The sequence below is a fragment of the Vespa crabro genome, chromosome 1, assembly GCF_910589235.1.
Source record: "Vespa crabro chromosome 1, iyVesCrab1.2, whole genome shotgun sequence".
Taxonomy (NCBI): Eukaryota; Metazoa; Arthropoda; class Insecta; order Hymenoptera; family Vespidae; genus Vespa; species Vespa crabro.
The window spans coordinates 20,275,058-20,300,971 of NC_060955.1; the positions used below are offsets into that span (position 1 = coordinate 20,275,058).

The window sequence follows — 25,914 nt, forward strand, 5'->3', positions numbered from 1 at the left end:
TCTCTCTCTCTCTGTCTTTCTATTTCTTTTAACTAGAAGAGATTGTAAATTTTAATTAATGAAATATTTAATAGATCATTATATAGCTGATATATGCGCATCGATTATCTACGAGGAAATTATATCGTTCTCGCTTCGTAGAATCTAACCACGGTAGCTATCAGAGACGATGACAAGAGTGGACGAGGAGGAGGTATGAGCGTAATCGACGATGATCTCGCGTTCAGGAGGAAAGTCGAGTCAATTGAATGATTCGATTATCGGCCGATTAATACTATCGATCGCTCTTCGTTCGTAGTTAAATGCATTAGCCCGGTCAACGCGCGACAACTCGCTATATGAGGAATGACTCATAAATGTGATATTATTATCATTCAAATTATTATTTAAATAAAAGCAGCCAATCAATGAGTTTTCAATAAGTTTCTCGGATAATTTCGCACTTATTCGCGTTCGCTAATGAGTAAAAGGTAAAAGAGATTGTCGAAAACGACGGATGATACCTAATTTGGTAAAAGGAAGGAAGAGGAAGAATCATTTTACGACGAGCGAAGAGACTCGTAAAGTGGCAACGCTGCTGCTCGTGTCGATGCCCTCTTCTCATTCCCTCTTCTTCTTGTAGATTCTCTCCATGCGTGGGAAAGTTTTTTCTCCGAAAGAGAGGACCTGCACGCCCGCATCAACTCGACCTCGATGGTCCACGTTTGACCCCGATTCTCTGTTTCTCTCCCTTCTTTTTCTTTTTTTTTATTTTTCCTTTTTTTCTTCCTTTTTATCCTTTTTTTCTTTCAATTTAAGTCAAGCTAAAATTGAACGTTTCCTTTTTTTGTTTTTCTCTCTCTTTTCTTTTTTCTTTTTTTTTTTTTTATTACCCTACCCACTCGGGTCCTTTTATATAAAAAAAAAAAAAAAAAAAAACAAAATCCCGATTTTTATATCAGTGGCATTTGTTAAATTTATCAAATGCAATCTATAAATCGATAAGTTCGATTTTCGAAACGCTTCTAAATATACTCGAAAGAAAAATTCTAGACGTCGAGTTAAAAGTTAATGGAACGATATAAGAAGGAGATCTTAAAACAAGAAAAAAGATTACTCGATGGGTGGTACGAGGATAGAAGTATGTAATTAACGTTAGTCAAGGCTCTAAAAATTTACACGTACCTTGAAGGAGATCACAAGGAGAGCTCAGATAAAAACTGGCTATCTTTCCATCGCTTTGTTTTTTTTTCTCCCCCTACGTTTCCCTCCTTTTTCTTTTTCTTTTTTCTCCTTCTTTTTATATTCTTATCGTTGGTCTTTCCTTCGTTGTTTTAACTCGATTAGAATATATTTTTTTCCTCGACGATTACGAGAACGAATAAGACGATCGAGTTCGAAGGTGTTATATCAAAGAAATAGTCGAAAGGTCTTAGGTTTATAAGAGGAAAGAGACGTCTGTAATATCTCCGACGTATGGAAGAATGGAAAAGAAGAGAAGGAAAATAAGAAGTGGAAGAGGAAGATGAAACGAAGAGAAGGCAGAAAGCGAGTGAGTAACAGAGTGAGAGAGAGTGAAAGAGAGAGAGAGAGAGAGAGAGAGAGAGAGAGAGGGACAGAGAGAGAGAGGAAGAGAGAGAGAGAGAGAGAGAGAGAGCCCTCCGGGAGATCAAGGTTGCAAAGTAACTCTGATGACGCAATCGCCTGCAGCTGCATCCGGCGACATCTAATTGCTCTCGCCTCGTCATGCCAGCGGCATTATATATCGTTGCCGAGCGATGTCTCTCTCTCTCTCTCTCTCTCACTCTCCTACTCACTCACTTACTCGTTCTCTCGCTAGCTCGCTCCTCACCCACTGCCATTCGCTGGACCGAGGATGATCGTTTCTCCCGGTTCGTCTTCGTGCCAAGAAGAGACTCGAAGAAGGAAAAGAAAAATCTCGCGTTCGGACGTCTGACTCATTTCGCGGGACCTACTGTGACTACGAGTTCACCTTCTGATTTGTGGGTTTCTCGAGGATCGACCAACTACAAGCTTCCACTCCCGTTTTAACACTTTAATCGTAGTCCTCCGGTCTTGTCAACGCAAACGACGGCCAATCGATCTTCTTCGTTCTACCATGTCTTTCCTTCTCTTATACTTCTACCATATATTATCGAAAATGCACTAAAACTCGTTGGATCCTGTCGTTTCTCTCATACTCGTTCTCTCTCTCTTTCTCTCTTTCTTTTTCTTTTTCTCTGTCTCTCTCGGAAGCCGAGAGTTGCTTCTTCTAATTTTACTCACACTAACACTTTGAAAGTTTCCTGACGGCTGTGCGGAGGAGAAGTAGCGATATATTTATTTCTCAGCGCGTAGGAATACGTTCGTTTCTGTCGAATGAATTATTCAAGTAACGTTCGCGAAGAATACCGGTTTTACTTCTTAAGGAATATCTTCTTTTAAAAGAAAAACGAAAACTTGTCATCGATGAGTTGGCATACGGCCGCGTGAAAAATATCGAATCCGCGTCCTCTAAGGTAAGATAAACTTAGTCCCTTTCTTTCTCTCGTAAAATACTCGAAGAAACCATCGTCCGCAATAATAATCCTCTTTCTGTTCGGTATCGATCTCCGCGATCGCGGCTCGCGTACGGACGTAACTGCGTTGCAATTTCAAAGATGACTTGGCGAATAAACAAAACTATTCGCGAATCATTCCGCTGCCGTCGATGGAACTCGTTCGCGAGGTTAACCAAAGAAAGAAAGAAAGAAAGAAAGAAAGAAAGAAAGAAAGAGAAAGAGAGAAAGAAAAACAGAAAAAGAGAGAGAAAGATAGAGATTCGATATAAAGATTCGATTGGATCGACTTGAGAAGGAACATGGTGTTGGACCGGTTTCAAGGTGAACGCCAAAGATACTTCACGTTCGGTAGGCATTAAAATCGACGCAAAGAACGACGTGGAAAGTGCCCAGCGTAAATGTCCCATATCCATCAACGTTTCCCTCATCTTCCCTGAGATGAGATAAGAAACGAGCCCGAGCCTTTTAAGCAAGCGACGAGATACGTACCTATCTACTATCAGCACTTAGAATAAATAGAGTTCAGATAAATGGAGTTCTATGGTATTTCGACTTCCTATCGCTTACCATCGCGCTGGACGTTCGATTCGTGACAGAAATAGCAAGGAAGAACTCGCGACCGGTTTCACTTCCATTCAGACGTCCTACCTCCTCGCAGTGAAGACGACCGGAAAACAAATCGATTTTCACGCAGAATCATTCGTCTCCGTAGAGACGAGAAGCGAGCACTGACATTCGCGACGACAGTTCGGGGTGCCGCGGCAATCAAACTTGTCGAGAAAACGAGATAGGGATGGATAAAGGGAGCAAGAGAGAGAGAGAGAGAGAGAGAGAGAGAGAGAGAGAGAAAGAGAGAGAAAGAGAGAGAGAAGAGGGTGCGTTCAAGCGTTGGCACATCTCCTACGAAATTATGAAACTCGCTGGAAGCCGTGGCCATTACTCGGCTGCCAAAGGGAAAAAAAAACGAACTAGTAGAAAGACGCTGAATGAGAGGGAGCGAGATAGGTAGAAGGGGTTCCTCCATGCCGTTACGACACGTAAAGCGAAACTTTAATACTCGCTTGGCACTCTTCTTCTCGAAGAATTCGACGCAAGGATACGCGCGTAAAAAGCGCCTACGTAGATGTTATAGGTACTTGTTTCCTCGTCGAAGGGAAGGATAAAGAAGAAAAGAAGGTAGGAAGAGAGAAGGACTGGCATCGGCCCTTCTCTCTTTGCCTTTACGAATATGCTCGATCAGTTCACTCCCTGTCTCTTCTTTCGTCCCTCTTCTACCTCTTCTTGGCACGAAATATGGATAAGATTTCGTTCACAGTACCGGAGGTATTGAATCCACTAATACTACCATAACCGTCAACACCAAGTCAGGACTATAAGATAGTACGACGGTAATCCTTCGGAAAAATACTAAAGCTCCTTGCAACGAGATATTATTCCAGGCTAACAAGGTGGATATCGAAAATTACCCTATAGAGTACCATGGCTAATGTGATTGACCGTGATGGGGTTTAGATTTTTTACTCTTCCCCCCCCTTCCCTTCTCCCCATTTATATGAAATAACAAATATTATATAAAATCCAATTTTTTCGTTAATACATATTGTCGATTTATGAGAGAAAAATATTCTTGTTAGAAAAGTATTCTTATTTTTTCATTCTTAAGTTACCTAAGTTCTATTTAAGTTTTTTAAATTCAATTTCTTTCACAATCAAAAAATACAAAGACTTGATTGATAAATCGAACAGAACAGAAAACTCATGAAAAATCCAGAATTTCATTTATTTGCAGATTATTAAGGAAGCTCGATAAGAGAAGAGAGATAGAGAGATAGAGAGAGAGAGAGAGAGAGAGAGAGAGAGAGAGAGAGAGAAATGAAACATGTACAATATGGAGTGCAATGGTGCGCGCAAAAGTTCCTCGTGTCAATGCAATCGGGAATCGCGATTCTGGCATAGTACTTTGTAGACACGCGTATCCCCCTTTCGTCTATACGTGTATATACGCGTGTTTGCGAAAGCCCTGACGACCTTCCGAAAAAAATCATGGATGGAAAAGGGAGAAAGATGGAGAAAGAGAAAGAGAGAGAGAGAGAGAGAGAGAGAGAAAGATGGAGAAAGAAAGAAGCTGATGGTGGTCGGGGAACCCCTCTACGTTAATGCCACGTTGCAGAGAGCAGCGTGCTCGCGTGCACACCCATGTGATAGAAAAAGGGGGTGGGGGGATGCACACTGCAAAAGTGGGATGAAAACCCCTCGAAATCGAATCAATTAAGCCACGTGCTACCCCACCACCCTGTACCCTCTGACGTTCGAAGCCTAACGATTGGATTCGATTGGGTCGATCGAAAGCTTTTCCCAAAATGGAGAAAACTCTCTTTCGGTCTTTCATACGATAGGAGGTAGGATGGTTGGTATGGGAGGAGGGAAGAGGGAGGCGAGGGAGGGGGGCCGTGATGGGCTTGGGTTGGTTGGGAATGAAAAAAAAAAAAAAGAAATACTATTTTTTTTCATTCCCATGGAAAACGTGGCTCGTATCTCGCGGCACGTTTATCGAGAGCGAGCGTGAATCATCGAACGAAATCTAAATCCGCGAAAGAGAAAGTTACGACTTTGGGGTGAAGCTTGCCGTGAGCGTAGGAATGTTCTGAACCAAACGGAACGTAAAGTAGTTATAACTTGTGCCCTCCGAGGTGAACGTAAACTTTTATAGATACGGAATTACGAGGGAGAGAGAGAAAGAGAGAGAGAGAGAGAGAGAGAGAGAGAGAGTTGGGATGGACTATGGCGATCTCTCTAACGTCTCGATCTAACCTCTCGTGTCGGTAAATTCTATGGGAATAAGAGTATCGATAAACGTCACTTCGTTCGACGGTCCAGCGAATTCTATTTTAGATTATCTATATCTCAGAACTCGAATAAAGCTTTACGTCTATCGACGAGAACAAAGAAGTTAGTCGGTAGATGTTTATCTTGGCCTCGTATATCTATGTGTACCTATGTATGTATGTACATCTTCTATTCTCAGGGCACTCGTTCCATCGAGGTTTTACGCGATGCACAATCCTCTTGTACATATTGCATCGCGCGTTCCTTTCTTGCATTAATATTCTACGGACAAATATTTGAGTCACAATCATTGTGAGACAACTAAGTTATTGCGAGACACTTGACGCGACGGCATGAATATTGTATAACAATGATAATCGATGGCCTTGGCGATTCGAAGGAAAGTAAGAAAGGAGGCGATGGTCAAACGTTACGGTCTTTTTTTTCTTTGCTTTCTTTTTTTTCATATATATATATATATATTGTTTACTTGATTTTACAAACGGATGTGCCTCATATTGTTTTTTTCTATAAATGAGAAAAACGTTTCGTAGCGTTCGCCAATCATTTCAAAATGTTCCCTAGGAGATAGACACTCGATCGCGATAGGAGTAACATCGAGTTTAACACGAAACGAACGGACGCGTAAAATGATCGCCCGTTTTGTGGACCTCCGATTTTGAATCCGCGTTAACTTGCGCGCGCGCGCGGCCTTTCGTCGAAACGCGTCCGTCCGAATCGGTTTATCGCTCGACCGCCTTTTCGAACGATCGTCCGACTCGGCTTTACTCCATCCGGAAATGGAATTGTACTGGGGTTGCACGCTCTTTCATCCACCTACCAAAACCTCACCACTGTTCTCTGTTGTCCCATTTTTTTCTCTATCTATCTATCTATCTCACTTTCGCGCTTATTCTATCTCCTCCCTTTCTCTCTGTTTTTTTCCCCGATTTTTCACTTCTTTTTTTTCCCTCCTCCATCCAAAATACACAGATGTACGAGCCGGTATGTCCCACGTTGGAGAGTAAATACGATGCCACGTCGATTAAAATGTCGCGGAATCTCGTCCGCTCGCGAACGCATGCGGTTTTTTGTCCGCTATTTGATTCTCTCGTTTTTTTTCTTCCCCCCGTAATTCTAGTCTCCCTCTCTCGATTTCCGACATTTTTCAAACGTATCGTTTGTTGTATATCATTGTCCCTTGTGTTTCTTGTTACAAACTCGTTATGCCACGTGCTACGGAAGGATTAGAAGGGCTTTTCGATGAATCCTTCTACGAAAACTTAATCTCATCGAAGTTAAAGGTCTGAAGGAGATGCAACCAAGCGAATTTTTAATCAGATCTCATCGGCGCAAAGCCAGACGCGTTGCCGCGACGACTAACGTGAAAAGTAAAAAGGGGAAGAAGAAAGGGAAAAAAAGAAAGAAGAAGAAGAAGAAGAAGAAAAAAGAACAAGGGAAGGGGAAATAAAAGTGTAAAGAGGGAAAAGTTTTGGTAGGATAGTACGAGAGAAAACGTCGAAACCCCATAAAGTCCGGGCCATCGGGCTCGTAGCTCGTCGACGAGCTGCCGGGCTTCGGGATGACCTTTCTCGTTTATTTAATTATCGATCGAACTTTAGCACACGTCCCACCACCCTCGTGTCTATGCGTCGACGACATGACGATTGAACGAGAAAATTTCACGTTCGTGAATATCTTTTCATTTAATTTTCTTTTATTTTTCTTTTAATAAACGTCCACCTCGCAAATAGAGATTAGATTATTTATGTTTTCGTATCTCTTTTCCCAATTAAAAAAGAGAAAACAAAAAAAAACTTTTAAAATGATTCGATATATTTAAAACTCAAGAACATCTATCTATCTATACTGTATCCTTTAGTAATAAGTTATTGGAGACTTAATCAAGGGTTCACGTAGGTGCGTGTAAGGGTGGGGATAGGGAAGGGCACTCTTTTCAAGCAAGCAAAGCGGGGCGGTCTGTTGGTAGTACATCGCATACGCGGCATTTAGTGTTGGGAAGTAAAAGGGGCCACCCTCGCGGCAAACGAAGCGCCATTTTTATTGTGAACGCACCACGCCCGTAACCAGCCTCTCCCATCCTCTTTCGTACGCTCGCTCGTTTGCTCGCTTGCTCGTGCGCGCACACACACATACACACACATACACACTCACTCATACACACACACACACCCTCTCGTACGGTCCAACTTCAACCCGACAATTCGCTCGATCGTTCGATTCGTGCCGTTTAGTCTCGATGCGTGCAAACAAGCGATTCTTTTGATTTTTTTTATTCCTTCTTTCTCTCTCTCTCTCTCTCTCTCTCTCTCTCTCTCTCTCTCTCTCTCTCCATTCAGACGGCCTAGATTTCTATTTTTAAAAATTATCTTCCCATAAATTTCTAATCGTCAAACAATACTTATTATTTTAACGCCACTATATACTTAATTATCGTTTAAATTTACTATCATAATAATTTTTCCAAATTTGCATCGTATTTTTGAACTATATCCTTTTTTCAGAGCTTAGTACTATTAATAAATATTGTTTTATCACTTTTATCTTTCTATATGTCGGTATCTCGTTTACCCGCAAGCACGATACACAGGAAAGAGCTCGAATGAAAATGCTCCTCTACGCATGCAATCGTCAACACCATACCCGGCGTGTATTGCTCGACTAGCTGCACCGCTAGAAAAAAAAAAAGTTGTTAACCGACGATTCGATTTAATTACCGGCGTCCCGACGCCTCCCATGCGCGTTTCGAGACACGCCTCGATGGAACGCGAAATCGTTCATTGTTTCGTTCGCGCCCGATTTTCTCTTTCGAAGCGATCGTTAATTACGAGGATGCAACGAGACACCATCTCACTTTCTCTCGATTCTTTTTCTCTTTCTATTTCTATCTCTTTTAACACGCTCGTTCTCGCAATGGCCGAGGGTACGAAGGGAAACCCTGGGGTCGGCTCACCTCGTAAACACGATCCAACGATCCATCGTTACACGGGGAAGTTAGCATCCCCCTATTAGCATATTATAGCAAGAGCGTATGCATGTGAGAGAGAAAGAGAGACAGAGAGAGAGAGAGAGAAAGGGAGAATGCTGGCACGGTAGGCAGTAAAGTAGACAAGTAACAGTCACCACGGGTAATCTCGCTCGCAGGGTACGACACGGCGATAATCATAACTCCACTTCCACGACATACAAATTGTTAATTTGTGCTGCGAACGCCTCTTGGAAAGCTCGACGAAGCAAGCTTCGTATATCGTCACACGTTTAAGACATCTCTACGACGAACGAACTACGTTCGATCGTATCTCTCGAAACTCGTCGAATTTTATATATCATTCTATCCTTGATATAAGGTACAGTAAAAAGAGGAAAATCGTCAATGGATAAAAAGATATTGCTTGTATATTTACAAATGAACTTTCCGTCAAACACAAACGAAAAGAGACGGGAAACATTTGGTCTATCGCATTGAATGATGATCGCAGCTATCGATCTCGTTCCGCGTTTCTTTTTATTAAACTCGAGCGACGGAGCGAGTTCTTCTCGAGTCGAGTTAAAGCGTATCGATGACGAGTCGCGCGCACAAGGCGCCAGAAGCTATAAAATCCTACGTTTTTTGTAGAAAAACCGGTATTATAATGAACGATGTTCCGACAATCTTCTTTGCTCGATCGGTCACTCGCTCAGGTGCACGCGGCTCTTCTCTTATCCATCAATATTTTTAAACTAGTCTCGAACGAGTTCCAGGTTGAACAGGCGACGATATCAGGGCCTGATAGAACTCGTTGCATTTTATTGGGACTGTAAAGGAAGCCTGATTTAATATCAGTTGTAAACACGTATGTGTTTGCGAAAAGCTCTTACCCAAAGTTCTCTCTCGTATACTTTGGGACGCTTTTATGTTCGTCAATAACGCAAAACTCAAAACGCACCGGTGATTATGGCCTTCCGCGAATTTAAATTGCCAACGTCTTCGCTCGTATCGCGTGACACCGCCAACGACCGCAGTTAACCGCGAGTCTTCTCCCTCCTCGTTGTTTCTTTCATTTCTTTCCTTTTCTCTATTTCTTTTAACTTTCAAAAAGAGAAAAAGAGAAAGGAGATAAGGAAGATGAGAACCTCGAACCGATGATCTAAACTACGAAGAAATTCCTCCTTTAGAAGGAAGAAATGCCTAACGAGTTTCACCGATTTTTCTTAAATAAAACGATTCCGATTCGTTGCCGTGTCGTTATTTCTTTTATCCCTTTACCGCCAAAAAAAAAAAATGTCTAATCGCCGAACGTTTCTTTTACGACATTCCCGTATTCACCTTAATCCTGTTACGGGCGGAGATACAAAACGAGAGATTTCCTTTTACGATCGCGCTTCGATCGGCATGGATCGTTCTTTATTTTCGTATCTCTCTCTCTCTCTCTCTCTCTCTCTCTCTCTCTCTACTTCTATCTAACACACTGTATTTTCATAACGTGCAAACGAGGGTATAACGCCATAGAAGAAGGCAAAAAGGAAGAGAGAAGGGAAAGGTGGGAGATAGTGAAATATTCGAAGGAAAGGAACGAAGTAGGTGGTGAAACGATGTCGATAAAATCGAATCACCGCCTACCTTAAATTTCATAGGGAACAACGAATAGCGGCCGAGCGGTTGTCCATTAAATTCCGCCATTTTCTATACAACGGGAGGGGTGTCTCGGTTCGTCGCAACCGAAAGTGAAGGCGTACGTGCTCGTCGAACGTATATATCTTTTATATGCGTGTGTGCGATAGTTACTCGTGGTAAGAAAAAGGGGAGGGAAAGAGAATCGGAAAAAGAAGAAGATAAAGGGAGATGTACGCGGAGATACGTACTCGCTAAGAGTAGTTACGTGAGAAAGGGAATGAGAAAAAGAGAGAGAGAGAGAGAGAGAGAGAGAGAAAGAGACGAAAGAAAGATAGAAAGATAGGTAGATAGTTATACGGATAGAGTAGAGAGTGAGAGAGAAAGAGCAGAAAGGGGAGGGGAGAGGGAGCGATAAAAAATAAGGTGTTATCGCAACGAGGAAGTCAGCGTTTCGCGGTTGCGTGCTCGGCGTGAGATGACGTCAGACAAGATGGCCGCGGCCCTCTCTTTCATCACGCGAGGCGCGCCCGCGCGCGCAAACGCGTCAAGCGCAATGACATCGAGGAGGTTACGGGCCAGATTAAATAATTAGGTAGGGGGAGGAAGAGAGAGAGAGTGAGAGAGAGAGAGAGAGAGAGAGAGAAAGAGAGAGGGTGATGCGGTCAGGGGTGAACGAAGGCGGAAAAAGTGTCCAAGAGGATGGACGCTCGTTTAATAATAATCTAAAAGCCAACGAACGATACTTGCCTCAACTTATCGTTTCTTTCGTGCGAGCTAAATAAAATAAAAATAAAGAAAAAAAAAAAAAAAAAAAAAAAAAAAAAAAAGGAAAAGAAAGAAAAAAAAACATATTGGAAAGAAAGAAAAAAAAAGAAAAGAAAAGAAAAGGAAAGGAAAGAGGATAAAAGAAAAATAAAGGAAAGAATAAAGCAAACTCCTCCGAGTTTCGAGACGATAAAGTGTTCTCGATAAAAATGGGTTCCAAAAATAAACGGCGGCCGTCGGCGGCTATCATTATCCGCTTTCGGTTTCGACACTTTGTTCTCTCCCACTACGATCGCTCATTTTCACCTGTGCCCACAATCGATGGCTCGCGCGTGCGCCTGCGTTCGCGCGCGTTAACTGGAAATAACGTTGTTTGTTGTTTCAACGATGTTTGCGCAATCCGTAGTAAGTAGATAGGTAGATAGGTATATATCTACTTGATATTAATGATTAGCGGCGAAGCGTTGTTGGATTTCGTATCGAACGATAGAGAAAAGATAAACTCGTTCTCGCGCTATAAATGTTTCTTTCTCTTGCTCTCTCTCTCTCTCTCTCTCTCTCTCTCTCTCTCTCTTACTTTTCACAATGAATAAATCAATGGGAAAATGCCGTTTCGATATTTCGACGCTCAAAGTAAAAGGCCGTTGTTATCGCTATTGCCATTGCTGCTGCTGTTGCTGCTGCTGTTTCTGCTGCTGGAGGCAGACCGATAAATGTCTTTTTTCTGTGTCTTTCTTTTCCTTTTCCTTTCTTTTTCTGTATCTCCTTCTTTGTGTTCCAAACCTCTTTCCTCCCCCTACCCTCGCCCTCTTACAAAAGTTAACGACATTTCACGGCAAGCGGCTTTCGATCACCACGTCTTTTTCTACATACGTTATTGATAATCAATACGAATCGATATTCAAGATTATCTCGTCGATTGCGAATTTGATCAGCAAAGGCTTACCGACGCCGAGAAAGGTGATTGTTAAAGATCAACTGTTAACGAAAGTTTAACATCCAGTTAACGACGCGACACGCTGAGCCGGTAACCCATAAACGAGAATACACGGATGCGCGCGCGCACGTACACACACAGAGGGGGGCGCGAAGAGGGGGGAGGGGCCGTGGTGGGAAGAGGTAGGCAGATAAAAAGAAAGAGAAGGAGAGAGATGGAGAGTGAAAGAGTTACGAGGGAAAAAAGGGGAGGAATTTGCGAAAGCCACCCTTTCGTATGCAAATTACGGGACACCTGGAGCTAAAAAGGCCGCATGCAAATTCGTCCCAGGACCATTCGATCGGGGCCCGAATTTCCTTTCCCCACGTTACTGCAGTACTTTTACAAGCTCTGACGATTTTCCCTCTCTCTATTCTTTATCCTATCTGCTATGTAAAAAAAACGAGTTAACGATTCGTTAATTTCCAACAAATAACATTACCTATTCAAAAATCTCATTGTCTATGATCTTCTATCTTGGAACAAACGATAAACTAACTCTCTCTCTCTCTCTCTCTCTCTCTCTCTCTCTCTCTCTCTCTCTCTCTCTCTCTCTCTCCCTCTCTCCCATTCCTAAGTCTCGCTCACGTTCACTAAAGCAGCATAGTTCTCGCGATGCATCGTGCCATTCAAGCTAACGAGCGCGCGTCTACTCGATGAAATTCAAACTATCTACATACCTAACTGAAAGAGAGAGAGAGAGAGAGAGAGAGAGGGAGAGAAAGAGAGAGAGAAAGAGAGGGAAGGAGAGAAATACCGATCGAACTTTGCGATTAGAAAAGTTCTAACACGTAATAGGCAGCTCGTGATATCGACGATATCGATAATTTCGTGACACCATCGTACACAAATAAATTAATATTATAAGATAATAAGATAATTCACGCGGAATCATCATCGTGATGCAGATGATCGTGAGCCATCTCGGACTTCCTATCTCACCATCCTCCTCCTCCTTCTTTCCCCCCTCCTCTTTCTCCTCTTCCTACTCCTCCTCTTGCGCCACGTCGTTAAAGATAATTTATTGCCCGCTCTGTTGCGCCGCGCCATAACTCATTGCATTTTGCCTGCAACGTATCTCAAGTTATTTGTTCTATGGAAACGTATGCATGCCGACTTATAGCGTGTTTAGGCGAGTCGCTTGAACGCGCGAACGACTCCTACCGTTTTCCCTCTTTTCGTCGCGTTCGTTAACTCCTCCTGCTCCTTCTCCTCTTCTTTTTTTCTTCTCATAAGAAACTAAGATGTAAACCACATCATAAGTATCATCAATTACGCATTATTCGATATTAAAATTATTTGCTTTATTTTCAATCGATTAGTATGTAAGTAACGAGACAGTGAAGTTGTAAAATGAAAACGTCATTTAAATAATATCTTTCTCTATTTGTCTCTTATCTATGTATATTCTAAAATATACATTTTCTATCATTTCAAATTTCCTTTTGACATCATGATTCAGAGAGCGAATACATCAGCGCAAAGTAATAATCGTCAACACTCTCGTAAAAGAAATTTACTTGATTACCTTTATTTAATGACCGGATTCGCGTGCATACCTCGTTTGGCACTTCCACAAGAAACATTGCTTGCCCATATATATATATATATATATACATACATACATGCATATATATATATATACATGTATATGTATATATATATGTATGTAAAAGTATTCACCTAAACGTACGTATTTATCGTCGAGACGTCTTGTCGCTTATACGCCCATCCTCCGTCCCCTTTCTTCCTCTCTTTTACGATATTCACTTCGCCATTCGCTTCTAGAGAGATCGCGAACGTTTATGTGTACTCGAAAGAAGACGAGCTAACGAACCGTTCTCCGGTGCGTTCAGCCTAATTATTTTCCACGATAACGAGCGTGACACGCTAATTGACGAACCACGAGCCAACGGCTTCTCCTGCTATTCGTCTTATTCGCGATATCCCTGAAATGTTATTTCGTCTCTTACTTTACATCTTACACAAATTGCACTGAAGTGCTACTGCGATCTTTCTCGTTTCTTTTTACTTTTTTCCCCCCTCTTATTTTCTCTCTCTCTCTCTCTCTCTATCTCTCTCTCACACACACACACACACACACACACCCTCTTTCTTTTCTGCTATCCTAGTGAGAATGGAAGATAAAGATATACGAAGAGAATTGACATTAATACAAATCGGTGAGTTTTTTTTTTTTTTTCTTTTAATAGAAAAATTTCATTTTAAATACGATCAATTATTTGAACGTTTATTTAAGCTCCATCTTCTTTTTGCTATGGATAATCACAATGACGTTTTTCTAATCCCTCGTAATATAAGTTTCTGTATCTCTTTAATCCTTGGTACGCCATTGTGAAATATTTTTTCGATCGACCATTACGTTTATTCGAAATTATATCCTTCCAGGAAAAATTATCAGAGGTCAGAACAATTAAAATTTATCGCTCCTTAGGTGAAGTTTTTACTCGGAAGCAAAGGGAGGAATTGAAAAAATTCCAACATTTTTCTCGAACGATACAATTTATAATGTCGTAAACATTGATAATAATCACGCAATATAAGAAATTATCGAGAATCGAAATATACTTATGGTATAGGTATTCCAATCGTACGGAAATAAGAAATAATCTTATTCCCATGGCGTTCGATCTTTTACGATCGCCATTTACGATACGAACTTAACGCAGCGCGAGCGCATCGCGTTAGCCGATCGATAATGTTTTTACTTAAGTTTGCGTGATGTTAAACCTCTCGTCAGTCTTATCCTCTGCCTTCCATAATCCGCTGCCCTCTCTCATCCAACTCTTTCTCTCTCTCTCTCTCTCTCTTTCTCTCTTTCTCTCTCTTCCTCCCTCGGCATTTATCGCTATTGCGTGCGCCGTGCTACATGACGCTCCGGAATTTTTTAATGGTGTCCCATTGCGCGAAGGTTCGTTAAATTTCGCGAAGAAATACGGCCTGTTCTACCGGTATTCGCAGTCGTAAACTCGTCCCGGTCTTAAATTTTCTTTTCTTTATTTTTTTTTCTTTTTTTTTTTTTTTTTATTATTTTTTCCCTTTTTTCTTTTCTTTTTCTTTTTTTTTTCTTTTTACATAAGAATAAGCCCCCTAAGAACTCTTAACAGGATCATTATCGTTATTAACGTCATTGTCTCGTTAGAAAGAAAAAAAGAAAAAGAAGAAAAAGAAAGGGGAAAGAGAGAAGTAAAATTGTAGGGATCGAAAAGGGGAAACGTAAACGTATTACATCGTATTTAAGGTAGGTCGTGTGTTTACCATAAAATAAAACATTGTTCTTACATATGTACATGCACATATGTCTATAAACCTAAACTATAGTTATCGATAATTTCAAAGAAAACGAGCATGCCAAGGAAGAAAAGAAATATTTTAATCTTCACGTGTTCTTCGTTCATCGAAGAAAATAGTGCGATATGAAAACATTATAATTCGAAAACAATGTAATTAATGTTACGAATTTATAGTAGAACTTTGTTATCGTTTCGTCGAGAAACTCATCTTTCCCTTTTTCTCTCTTTTATCCAAATCAGTAAAAACGAAGCGATTGGCTCGAATCGGTGGCAACAACGGAACTTAAATCATGGAATCGAGACACGAGCTCTCCCCGTTCATCGAGTCATTGGCCCCGGCTACCCAGCGATAAAGTCGAACGTAAATCGTTATCTTTATTGTGGCACACGATCCACTCTTCCTCTCTCTCTCTCTCTCTGTCTTTTCAGTACATCTGGATTTCGAAATCGACGCTGCTCCGAGAGAAGCAACACTTTTTTCTTTCTTTCTGCCGCTTGTTTTTTATCGCGAACCAAACTGAACTAGCTATCATCTTCTTCGTCTCCCTTTTTTTTCGGTCATCAGTAAAGAAGTCAAAGAAGTAAAAAAAAAAAAAAAATAATAATAAAGGAAGAAGAAAAAGAAGAAGAAGGAAAAAGATAAAACGGGGACCATGGTACGCTTCGTTTACTTTTTAACGAATAACAAAAAGTCGACGATCCTGACTATTTTATTTTGGAAACGATTTCGAATGAATTTTATGTGAAGTGAAAGAGAAAGGAAAAAGGAAAAAAAAAAAGAAATAAGAGAAGAAGTGAAAGAAACGAAAAACGAAAGCAAAAACGATTTTGGAAATTCATTATCAAATTATAAAGAGAATGACAACTCGACGAAGCGAGTTATTTTCAAATCTTTCAAGTTTCTATATTTTACGACTTTCCATCGTGGCTCTTCTCCTTCTGTTTCAGTTTATCTCTCTCTCTCTCTCTCTCTCTCTCTCTCTTTCCTCTTTTTCTTTTTCTTTCTTTATTTCTTTCTTTCTTTCTTTCTTTCTTTCTTTCTTTCTTTCTTTAACGTAGAAACGAAGCCGCAGCACGCAAGGAAAGTCAAACGTTTCCGACATACGTACATACAACTCTAGCGGCAGCGATGGCTCGTGTGAGCGACCAAGCGACGTCCATAATTAATGATAATTGTTCAACTAGCTTGATGACTTTAATTAAAGGCAGTTCTGCAATTCCGCGCGCGCTGCGAGCGTATCTCTTTTCTCGGTCGAGCCCGTCCACCCCCTCGGCCTCCATACCACTTACTTCTCCTACTCCGCTTCTCCCCGAGCCTCATTTTTCAACGTCCCTCCGGCGTCATTAACGTTTCAATGGCGAAATATCGTGCGTTGCTATCAAGCTCTCGCTATTAATTTTTATATCGAATGTAAAAATTGATACATTGTTGGGAAGAAAAAGAAAATGAGAAAAAAAAGAAAAAAAGAAAGAAAGGACCTTTTGTCAAGATTTGACATCTTTTTATATTAATTTCAAATTATTTAGATATATTTAACTAATATCGATCGTTTCAAAGGAAGACCGCTCGAAAAGAAAATACAAAAGGGAGGAAGGAACTCTACTAGGATAGGGATTTATTTGATCCGTGACACGGCCTGAAATAGCCGGAGTACCAAAGTCGAAGTCAAAGTTATGGTCTCTTTTTCTGCCATCTTCGAGATTCCTTTTCTCGAAAGCCTTTTGCAGAGAAGAGAAACGCCGCGCGCTCTCGGGTCCTGCCATGTGTTTCGAATGAATTTACATGACGTCCCACCGTGTACCTACGTCACTTTTTGCGCTTGTACGCGAACGCGTACGTGTGCGTCCGTATGCTGGCCAGCATGTGGGCAGAGATTCCCTGCAGCGGCAGATGTTGGACCATCTTCCCGTGGCCCCTTCGAGATATGAAACTCGGCATGATTATACCCTATCAACCACCGAGAGACCAGGGCCGTATCGTTTGGCTCCTATACTCTCTCTCTCTCTCTCACTTTCTCTCTCTCTCTCTCTCTCTCTCTCTCTCACTCACTCACTCACTCATTCACTTTTTCGTATCTTCTTCGTTGATTATTCGACTTTTGCCGATTACACTTTTAACTCTCATCTTTCGATCAAATTCACATAGGATAGTATTCTTACTATAAAAGCGATGAATGCGTCATAAATCGTAAAGTAACTCGGCATCCCCCTTTGAAATTTAACGATCAAACTATTCTTACCGTCCGCACGCGAAGAGACGCGCGTATTATTCCTCTCCGCGAGCTTGGCCGTGTCTGAAACAGAAAAGAAAAATATACCTTTAGAGGATCCTCGATGATATAAAAATATTTTCATAAGTCGTTCGTAGATGATTATTATTTTTCAAAAGGGAACAACTTAAAACAAAAAGTGTCGCGTTTTAGCGGAATACAAGAGACTATGATGACTTCTTTCCCTCTCTCTCTCTCTCTCTCTCTCTCTCTCTCTCTTATCTTTCTCTCTTTCTTTTTTCTTGTTTTTTTTATTTTTCCTCTCTTTTTTTTCTTATTCGTCGAAAATCGATTTCCGAGCGAAACTCAATTTCATGGTTCGTCCTCGAGCGAGCGCAGCATCTCGCGGTCCTTAACGCATTACGTATTCCACCTCGTGCTCCGCCTCCTTTTATTATTATTGCACCGAGCTTTTTATTTTTAATCCCCGGTCCACCGTCCTTAAGGTTAGGTTATCGAGCTCCGGCATAAGCCAAGCGTTCATTATAATCGCATCAAGACGCAGAGAGGAGAACGAGAGGGAATAGGAGGAGCAAAGGAGAAAGGGCCACTGGCCACAAATTATTCCGTGTAATTCCTCCCCGGGGTACGTCGACCCTGTCGAAAATTTTACTCTGGTGCATCCGATTTTCTTTTTTTTTTTCTTTTTTATTTTTTTTTTTTATTTTTTCTTTTTTCAATTTTTTCCCCATCTCTTGAGCCTTCTATCGACTATCGATTATTCTTCGATCGATCTCATCGATCTCAAGGAATCACCGAGTACGATTCCCAGGATTCGAAGAAGACTTTCGAATTATCACTCGATTGTTGTTTGATTAACATCAAATATTTCTTCAAGCTTTTGTCATTTTAAACACGGTAAAAAGAAAAAAAAAAAAAGAACGAAAGGGAAAGCCTTCTCTAGAAAACCGATACTATATGTATCGCATTATAATAACATCGAGGCACGTATTAATGAGTCTCGTTCTTGAGGGAACCCATACCGTAGTAAGAGAATTCTAACTTGTCGCGCAGATGGTTCGACGTTCTTCGGTCCAACCCTTTTACCACCGAAAATTCCTTCTGGTACTGACTCTCTGTGAACGAAGAAGAACGATGGGTTGGAAGCCTATTAATATTCCATAGACCGCGGAACCCCGTGAGAAAGACCTTCCATAGGGATTTTCCTTCATTCATTAGCATAAGGCGACGATACTGCAAATTCTCACGAATCCTTTCGAGCTCTTTATTGTCATCTTCGAACATTCGCTTTTAACAAACGAATCTTATCGGATTTTTATGTCGATAGGAAAACAGAACAAAAAAATTTATATATATATATATATATGAAATGAGAATAGAAATAAAAGGAAAAAAGAAAAAATTAGATCGACTGTAGAAGAGAGAAAATTGCTATAAGAAGGTTAAAAGGTTACAGGTATAAAAGTTCTTCCAAATACGTATTAAAAAAAAAAAGAAAAAGGAAGAAGAAAATAAAGACAGAAAGAGAGAGGAAAAAAAGAGGAAAAAAAAAACGTTAACACCTTTAAAAGAAATTATTTTATGAAGATCGAAGGTAACGCTTTCGAAGTTAAAATCGGTAGCTTTCAACGCTCGCATAATTACGACTCGAACGAAGAATTATAGATCTTACCGTTTCGACGCTTGCTAAAGTTCGATAGCTTCCCTTCCCTTTCCTCGTCGTTTTCTTTTCTCTTTTTTTTTTTTTCGACCCTACGAGATTTTCATAAAATTCCCATAAATAAGACCGTACGGGTCGTCCTTATTTATATACAATATTTATACGTTACGCATGACCTGATGCAGAAACGGAATCGCGCGTATCCCTTCGCGTTTAAAACTTTAGCCTTGTGTATGTGAATGTGCCAGTGGGTACATGGATACCTAGAACAGACCTATGGGTCGCGTACAAGGAAAAAAAAAAAAAAAAAAAAGAGAGAAAATAGATAGGGAGACTGCGCTATGCGACACACCTGTGGATCATGCAATATCTTTTCTCTTCCTACCTTTACTGTTTCGTTCGAACGTCGATCTGTCAATGCGATTACTTATGCATGTATTCTTTCTCTCTCTCTCTCTCCTCTCTCTCTCTCTCTCTCTCTCTCTCTCTCTCTCTCTCTCTCTCTCTCTTTCTTTGAAGGTACAAAGTTAAACGTACAAAGTGAACGTCGATTTCATTCGAAGCCCGTTAGACATAACGGGGACGGAAAATGCTATGAACTACGAAAGTTCTTTTTACTTAGTTGACCGAGCACGAGCGCGAGTTATCATGCGCTTTGAGTCGGAACTGGTGAAAGGATGGAGAGTTCATTCGTCGCGTTAAGAGTGAAACGGTATCTTACCATTGTTTCGTTCAGAATCCAGAAAATTTGAAATCTCGATAAAAATCGCAAATATCGAGAACTGATTGGAAAAGGAGAAAAGAGAGAGAGAGAGAGAGAGAGAGAGAGAGAGAGAGAGAAAGAGAGAGAGGATAAAATAGACAGATGGAGGTGGAGAGAGAGAGAGAGAGGGGGGGGGGTCGATAAGAGGCGTAGTTCCTTCGTCGCGAAAACGAAGAGCAAATATTCAAGGCCTAATTTCATTACATCAAGGACCGATGGAAAAGCGAGTAAAATTCAGTAGAAAGCGCAGCGGCGGCGCGGAAAACTCTCTTCCGGTCGCTGGAGTTTCGCTTTAAGTCTCCACGGCATCCGTTCGACTGTTCGAAATGCGATGGGAAAGAGTACGACGAGCGGTCGTCTATCGTCGAAATTGCCAAGGCATACCAATCTCGATGCTCTCGTACGCTCCAGAGAAAATATAGTAGGTACATACGTATATATCGAAAGTAAGAAAGAGAAAGAGAGAGAGAGAGAGAGAGAGAGAGAGAGAGAGAGAGAGAGAGAGAGGTAGTGAGGGTGTGACCGAGCAAATTTTGTTCATAGAAAAAAAGCGAAGCGAATCGACAAGGAGACTTGGCTTAGTTCGTCAACACTGACTCATCAAATTTCTTTCTTCTTCAGCGAGATGTTTGAGAGTTTTCAAAATCGAAGGTTGTTCTGTTCAATCGTATAACCGAAGTAAATAAATAAAAATAAATTTCGAAGGGAGAAAAGAATGGAGAAAGAGAGAGAGAGAGAGAGAGATAGCAAGTTCCCACACCATCACTATACCTCCACGACTATCACCACCACTCACGATCAGACAAACTTCCTGTCTCGTGCAAATTATGCTAACTCGTGCCAAAGCGGGCTAATGAGTAACGGTGTAAACGGACTCGGTTAAGCCACTATACCTCCCTTCTGCTTCTTCTGCTTCTTCTTAGTTCGTGTAGGGTAATTACCTAATTCGGGCATGCGCAATTACCGGCGATTAAAGTGTCGCTTTCGACACAGTCACGACACGTTTTCCGAAACAGCTGCGAGCGATACATACGTATATATATATATATATATATATATATATATATATATATATATATATATGTGTATATACATTGTATGTATATACTACGTAGGTATGATATTTTTCCTACTTCTTTTTTATCTTCTTCATTCTATGATGATCGCTCTAACTACAGAATTTTTGGAAATCCGAGATAAAAAAGATTGTACTTTTCGAGAAGTACTGCCACCGCGAGTAAGTTAACGATTCTTCAAAGTCCGACGCTTGTGCTCGAAAATCCTCCAAAGTGATCCACGACTCGGTGGGATCATTTTTTCCCCTCCGAAGGTAGAAACGAGTTCCGAAGGTACTATGCGGGAGCGAAAGAGAGAGAAAGAGAGCGAAGCTTTGGGATAAATCAAGTGGAAGGTCTGTGTGGGCCAGCGAGTGAAAATATTCGGTCCACGGCTTTGTACGAGACCGCTGAGCACGGTGCTGCTCTACGAAGAGGAAAAAAGGCGAGTAGCCGGGTCGAGAACGGAGAAGAAAAGAGAAGAGAAGAGAAAGAAGAGATTGCGAGAGAAAGAGAGAAGAGGAGAGGAGAGTAGAGGAGAGGGGGGAGGGGCGAAAGAAAAAGGATAAGGAAGAAGGCGCAGGCAGGGCACATTGCAGCAGCAACGACTGAAGATATCAATCAACGGGCGCATTGTGCTCGGGGATAATTTGACGCGCGGCTGAAAAGGCCAGAGCTCAAATTCCACGATCGGATAATGGCCCCTATATGGCCCGGAGGAGGTAGAACCTTAGGGGTATATACCGGAGCAGAACTTCCACGGGAACCTACCGGCATCACGGCGATCCTCTTCGACGATACCTTTCGGCCCTTTACCGTTCTCGAGCAACGATGAGACGAATCACCGGATAGGAGAAATTCTTCGAACGCGAAAGATCCTTCGAGATCCACAAACTCGTTTGCGATTATCGACGATCTTCATCTTTCGATTTACGATTCGAACGAATATATATATATATATATATATATATATATATATATATATATATATATTATTTTACTCGTAGAGTCGTAGATCTTTCGAGATGAAATTACTCGTAAGAGAGAGAGAGAGAGAGAAAGAGAGAGAGGGAGAGGGAAAGAAAAAATAAAATTTCTTCGGGCGACATACCGCGTGCGTCACTAAATCTAGTTGCTCGACGATCGACCGATGACGTGGCACGATTTACGAGAGCGCTGAGCGACGGACTCGATCATCGAGCGTTCCGCGACGTATATTTGACTTGCACGAACGAATCGCGTTTCGCTCTTTTTAGACGAGAAATCCATCTGTTTCTTTCTTTCTTTCCTTTTCTTTTCTATATTTTTTTTTTCTTCTTCTTTTTTTCCCCCTTTTTCTCTCTTAATTTTTTTTTTTTTGTATTCTTTTCTTCTTTTCTTTTTTTTTTCTTTTTTTTTTTTTTCATTCTTTTCCTTATCGGCGAAGCAGAAAAAGGGATCGCGCACTCGTGCATCCCGTATTTACGACTCGGCGAAGGCACTTTAATATCCGCGTTTAACGAAAGAACGACTTCGTGATCGTTTCGTGGGATTTCGAAACGAATTACGAGGAGCGCACGACGTTCCTCGAAGGACTCGACGATATAAAATATTATCGCGATATCCTTCTCTAACGACTCGATCGCGTGTGATTAACATTCTCTCCTCGATAGGTCGTTCGATACTCTTCTTCTTTCTTTCTTTTCATTTTTTTCTTTTTTCCTTCTTCTTTTCCCTCGATATTTTCTTATTCCTTACCGTTTTTTTTTTCTTTTTTTTTTTTTTTCATTCTTATACTCTTCCCATTGTGGGAAGATCAATTTTGATGGATCATCCATGAGCCATCGAGTCGAATCAACCGGCTCGAACTTTTCTTTTATTTATCAATATCGAAGCTCTCGAGAGATCTTTCGTTTAAATTCGTACACCTGTTAGCTCTCTCGTAGATCTTTTCGAAAATAAATCCGACAAATTTCACCTTATTGTATCGCAAACGTTCAGTTCAATGTGCCACTTGACTCCTTGAGTCAGCCATATACAGGATTAGGTGCAACGGACTATGATGCCTCATCGTCTGTTGTACAATTTACGAAGGTTTTTCCTTCGACACAATACCTTTTCCAAGGGTGATCCTCTCTACCTGAACGAATGAACTGTACGATATACGAGAGGATTGGTATACGGCAAAAGGCACGTGCCTTTTGATCTTTCCCGAAAAAGTCTGACGATTTTACGGACGGTCGAAAAGAGAAAAAAAAGAAAAAAAAAAAAAAGAAAAAACTACTCGAAATTCGGATATACTCTACAGGTGGAGCTCGCTGATCGATTGGCGCCACTGCTATAAACCGTCTCACTACTCTGTTTCATTCGAATCAATGCACTCTCTTTGAATTTTAGAAAGGTCGAATCTTAAGCTGATCCTCGGAAACAGAATCGATTACTATTCGAGGATCGTAAGATCGAAATCGAGAGTAAATTATCGCGATTAAGTCGTAAAAAAGAAAACACAACGATCATCTTCGCACAGTATTACTTTTCTTTTCATTTCTTTTTCTTTTCTTTTTTTTTCGGTGCGCGCCCGTATACGTGAGGGTGTATTTTCTTTTCTTCTCTTTTCTTTTTCTTTCTTTCTTTCTTTATTATTATTGTTATTATTATTATTATTATTATTATTATTATTATTATTATTATTATTATTATTATTTCGAATTGAACAAGTATTTTTTCTTACCTCGCAAGTCGCATTCTCGATCGTCCTCGAATCATCGTCCATCCGTCGGCGGATAACGCGTCCGCGCATACATTTTCCTTGCTCGACAATAAAATACGCCCGATTATGAAATTTTCCTTCGAGAAAATATCGTCGTGCAGCTTTCTCCCACACTGTTACGATATTATCATACCGCACATTAAATACGTTTTTACTTTTATCTTCGTAACACTGTTTCCTTCTTCGTTATCCGCACATGAAAAAATGAGTCGTTGTATAAAAACCGATTCGACTCACCCCGCCCTTTCTTCTCTCGTGCGATTGTTTTTCTTTTTTCTTTTCTTTCTTTCTCATTTCTCTCTTTCTTTCTCTCTTTCTTTCTTTCTTTCTTTCTTGCTTTCTTGCTTGCTTGCTTGCTTGCTTTTGAGTCGTGTTTAATCTTCGTTACGATCGAAGTCTCTCTATCGTCCTCGTTCATTGACAAGAAAGTGTGTTGTGTAGTTGTTTGTTTCTCCGTGAATTCGAATACCCACGTGCTTACGCGGCACGTAAAAGTCGCACAAACTTCTCGACTCGTTACAAATTCCTTCTCACTTGGGCCCTGTCTAAAACACCCCCGTTGTTCCGTTGCTCGCGATTAAAATTCTCCTCGATTTCGTTTATATCACGGCGAAAAGTAAAATTGTCAAAAAAAAAAAAAAAACAAAAAAACAAAAAAAAAAAAGAAAAAGAGAATGAGAGAGAGAAGAAAAAACAAGGAACAAAGAAAAAAAAAAGAACGAAAGAAAGAAAGGAAAAAAAGAAGAGAACTAAAAAAAAAATAATAACTTTCGTCGTATAAAATCGTACACTATCTATCCTCTTCCGTCATTTACAAGATCTTCCGACGTTGTTAGATGATTCCATTTTTCTCGTCTCGATGATGTGTCTTCGTTTTACTCGTAGGAGGACGTTCACTTTATCTTTCCTCGAATAAATTGGCCGAGTGAATCCATCCATCCCTCGTTCGAATTCGTGTTCGTTTACGATTTTCGACGATCTCCCAAAACGTGTTCGATTCTCGGATTCTTCTCTCTCTATCTCCCTCTCTTTCTCTCTCTCTCTCTCTTTCTCTCTCTCTGTCTCTCTGTCTCTCTCTCTTTTTCTCTCTCTCTCTCTCTCTATCTCTCTTTTTCTCGATTAATATCGAGTCACGTATTACGAACGTATTCTTCTCGTTACCGAGTCCACGGACGGCGATTTCGAAATTCCAGAAATTCGAAATTGGAATTGAAGGAAAGGAAGAGTGGATTGATTCTTCGAAAACTATTCCAAGATCGTAGAAATAAATATTCCAGTATAGTCGAGAAGTCCTTTGGTAGACGTGTGTATATATATATATACATATATATACATATATATATACATATATATATACATATATGTATATATATATATACATACATATATATATGTATACATCGCGAATATGAGTTGGACAGGTACGTAGGAGTTGCAGGGTATAATGTATACGAGATAAAGAGAGGAGAGTAGGAGAGAGAGTGAGTGACTGTTCGGAAGAGTGGGTCCGCACTGCCCGGCGGTCTGATCGCTGACGACTGAACGCCGTCGAGGCGTTTCGCCGCGTAGTAAGCCGACTCTCGCCCCGCCATCCTGTGCGCCTCTCTTCCTCCGACTCGCGCTCCGTTCGAGGAGCAAAAGAGTACGCGAGAAAGAGAAAGAGAGAAAGAGTGAGAGAGAAAGAGAGAGAGAGAGAGAGAATGAGAAAACGAGAGAAAGAGAGAGAGAGAGAGAAAGAAAGAGAGAGAGAGAGAGAGAGAGAGAGAGAGAGAAATACGATTCGAGAAAGAAAGGGTAGTAAGAGAAGGATAGTAAAAAAAAGAGCGTGTTAGTGAGTGCAAGGGAGTGAGAGAGAGAAAAAGTGAGAGAGAGAGAGAGAGAGAAATATAGAAAAAGATAGATAGAGAAAAAGAGAGTGAGAGAGGGTGGAAGGGTGGGAGGGAGGGAGAGATATCGCGTGCGAGAAAAAGAGAGAGAGATAGAGTGAGAAAAAGTGAGAGGGGAAAAGAGGCAGCCGTCCTTCGCGAGCCACTCCGATGTTCTGCGCGTCCCGAGAGCAGCGTGCCTCCGTCCTCGTACGCTGCCCGCTCTCCGCTTATCCCCACTACTATACACTATCCCCACCACAATTCTCAGGGAATGGTTCGCGCACTCGCCGCTTGGCGGCGTCGGAAACGTAGTCTCTCGAGCGCAACGACCAACAAAGATCTCGTCGGTTGGCGCCGCTACGTGGGAGAGGAGCGCGCTCCGCTGGTTGGTGGAAGGGGAGTGGTAAACGAGAGGGTGAGTCGAACTTTCCCCTCTTTTGCTCGCACCCTCCCTTTGCTCCTTTCCTCTTTCTCTATATTTCTCTCTCTCTCTCTCTCTCTCTTTTTCTCTCTGTCTCTGTCTCTTTTCATCCATTTCGTTCTCTCTTTCTA

General features: G+C 41.2%; 1 protein-coding gene and 1 long non-coding RNA gene across 6 annotated transcripts in view; one reads left to right on the forward strand and one right to left on the reverse strand.

Annotated features, from left to right (window-relative positions):
• Positions 1–25,914, forward strand: part of LOC124426408 (UPF0489 protein C5orf22 homolog) — a 445,446-nt gene that overhangs the window by 320,272 nt on the left and 99,260 nt on the right. The window lies entirely within an intron of this gene.
• LOC124426457 lies at positions 13,909–25,244 on the reverse strand. Its single transcript, XR_006942724.1, has 2 exons — positions 23,456–25,244; positions 13,909–17,330 (listed from the first exon to the last, which is right to left on the reverse strand). It is a non-coding gene; the product is annotated as an uncharacterized LOC124426457 (long non-coding RNA).